The sequence below is a fragment of the Arachis ipaensis genome, chromosome B03 (assembly GCF_000816755.2).
Source record: "Arachis ipaensis cultivar K30076 chromosome B03, Araip1.1, whole genome shotgun sequence".
Taxonomy (NCBI): Eukaryota; Viridiplantae; Streptophyta; class Magnoliopsida; order Fabales; family Fabaceae; genus Arachis; species Arachis ipaensis.
In genome coordinates, this window is record NC_029787.2 from 132,383,349 (window position 1) to 132,386,590 (window position 3,242).

Below are 3,242 nucleotides of genomic sequence, written 5' to 3' on the forward strand. Positions count from 1 at the left end.
AAGTGAAGTTGATGCAAATCTTTTCTATCTTATATCAATTTTCGAGAACGAAAATTTTTATAAGTATGATAGAATATAAGATCCCAAATTTTTGAAAATTAATTTAATAAAATAAAATTTAATTTAGTTATTATTATTATTATTATTATTATTATTATTATTAAAGTTTAAAAAAAAAAAAAGAAAAGGAAAAGAAAGTGGCCGAAGGCCATTATCCTACATATATGTCATTACACATATATTCAGTATGTATATACATATTAAAGCAAGAAAGAAAGCAAGCTAAGGTGGCTTATATACATATATGACACATGTTTCTTTTATCTATAACCATGACACCTAACATTTTTTTTATACTTATCATCACCACCTAATCTTCATTTTTCTTACCGGAAACCGAACCAAACGTGAAAGAAAAGAAAGCAAGAGTGACCGAGAGTGAAGGGGAGAAACCGTGGAACCTCCATGTCTCTAACTCTAATTTCTTGTGATTTATAATTTTAATAAAAAATCTAATTCGATAAAAGTATTTGTATCCTTCACCTGCCTCTACACGTTAGCATTACTTTTGTCCGGTAGAAGTTGACGGTGACGTAGTTCTCCTGTCCCTTGAGTTCGGCCAACTGGAGTTCTAGGAGGTACAGATGATTTCTGACGCTTTTCTCTTTAGCAGCTCGGTCAGAAAATTTTTTCGGAGCTTTCGTTGATTTCGATCTCATACGGAAGTAGGAGATTTATTTTTAAAGATAAACGTTTTTAATTTAGAATGCCTACAAAATTAATTGAATAATTGCAAATATATCTATATATATTTGTTAAATGATTGAAGTTTGGTTTTTGAATTGTTTTCTTAAAATGTGATTCTTATTAAATTAAAATTGTAACATTGCTGATGAATAAGTAACTCTAAAATAATTAGAATTATGTGAGGCTGAATTTGAAAAGTAGTTATGAATTCTTGAAGTTGGATGGGTTTACTTTAAAAGAATAATTGATGGAAATTTTGACTTTAGTTGGTGATAGAATGATTGTTGAACCGAGTTATGATGAGTTGTCTATTGAGAATCTATTGTTATGATAACTGCTAATAAAAGGGCTGGTGATTTGTTGAGAAAGAGGGAAACCGAAAGGGTGGCATATCCCGAGTTTTAGGGGAGGTGCTGCTGAAATTTTTATGAAATTGAGGTTTTGTTTGAAATGCTATTTTAAAAGATTTGGTTTTGGGGAAAATTAAACTATTTGAAATTTATTTAGTTAAGAAAATATTTATTCTATTTTAAAGTTCGATTTATTAAGAAAAATATAATGTTTTAAATCCAATCTTTTAAGGAGAGATTTTGTTTTAAGTAAAGATTTGAGCTCGGTTTATTAAGAAAAGAAATTTCTGCCATAGGAGAACAGAGAACAAGGATTTAAAGAATATATTAATTAATGAAGTGTCTGCCACAGGAGAGCAGATGTGACATTGTTTGGGCCTTAGTGCCAAATGTAAAGTGGGGACGCCCACACACTGAGAACTGTTTTCCAGATGTACGCTTATTGATTTTCTGAGTGTTTGTCATGCAGTAGGACTTGTCCTAGTGACAAGAGTTTGAGTTTCAAATGCATGATTGTCTATTGATTAATTCTGTTAGTCAACTATTGCATCTCTCATGGTATTAGGTTTGGCCAACTTAATACTAATGATTCATGTATATGGAAACACTAATGGATTATCATAGACGAGATAGAAGTAACAGGTAACGTAAATCGTGGGTTTTGGGAACGTTAGAAGTTAAGTTTAGGGGTTAGCTCCGTTTCAACGCATAATCCTTATTCGTGCTAATGTGAATCTCTTCCTTCCTTGCTTGCAGAGAAATTTTTGTTTCGAACTTCTTTCTTGAGATATGTTTTGAATAACTCCCGACCATATCTTGTCATTTATAAGATATGATTTCCTTCACATGAACTGGACATGCCAAATCTTTTTCTTTCTTTTTTTGACGTTTTGAAAGTGAAGTTGATGCAAATCTTTTCTATCTTATATCAATTTTCGAGAACGAAAATTTTTATAAGTGGGATAGAATATAAGATCCCAAATTTTTGAAAATTAATTTAATAAAATAAAATTTAATTTAGTTATTATTATTATTATTATTAGTATTATTATTATTATTATTATTATTATTATTATTATTATTAAAGTTAAAAAAAAAAGAGAAAAGGAAAAGAAAGTGGCCGAAGGCCATTATCCTACATATATGCCATTACACATATATTCAGTATGTATATACATATTAAAGCAAGAAAGAAAGCAAGCTAAGGTGGCTTATATACATATATGACACATGTTTCTTTTATCTATAACCATGACACCTAACATTTTTTTTATACTTATCATCACCACCTAATCTTCATTTTCCTTACTGGAAACGAGCCAAACGTGAAAGAAAAGAAAGCAAGAGTGACCGAGAGTGAAGGGGAGAAACCGTGGAACCTCCATGTCTCTAAGTCCAATTTCTTGTGATTCATAATTTTAATAAAAAATCTAATCCGATAAAAGTGTTTGTATCCTTCACCTCTACACGTTGGCATTACTTTTGTCCGGTAGAAGTTGACGGTGACGTAGTTCTATGAGTATGTGGATTATTGGTTGCACGGGCCCATTGCCATTTGAGAGTGTTCAAAAAGGTGATATGTGAGACTCATTCGTTTTAGGCCGTGTTTCTCGCCATTCAACGACTTTCAAGTTCAAAGAATGAAGAAGATGATTTGATTAATAAAGTGTAAGAGCTTATTAGTAAAATTTGGGAGGTTCAATTAAACTTTATCTAGGATAGTCGATTCCATGGCTAGGAGAGGCACGTTCAGCAATGCATATTCAGAATGGTTACAAGCGTTGTAAGATTCTCTTCAGTTTGATGCGGTAGTTTAGTGGCTGGGTACCTCTGTTCCTCATATCCTTGCTTGTTTCTTTCTTTTTTCTTCCTTAAGTAAAAAAAAAAAGTTCTAGCTTCCTTCATATAGCTTCAGCTTGAATCCGCTTAGTTAATTTTAAAAATAAACTATAATTTATACACACGAGTATTCAGAATATCAATAAATCAACTCATAAAAAAATAAAACTAGTATTATATCTATAAAAAATAAATTTATATCAATAAAATTATTTAAACATTAAAAAAATTACTAAAGTCTGTTGCATTTTTTTTTGTTATTTTACAAACTTTTTTGCTTAATTTTTATAAAAAATAAAATAAAAT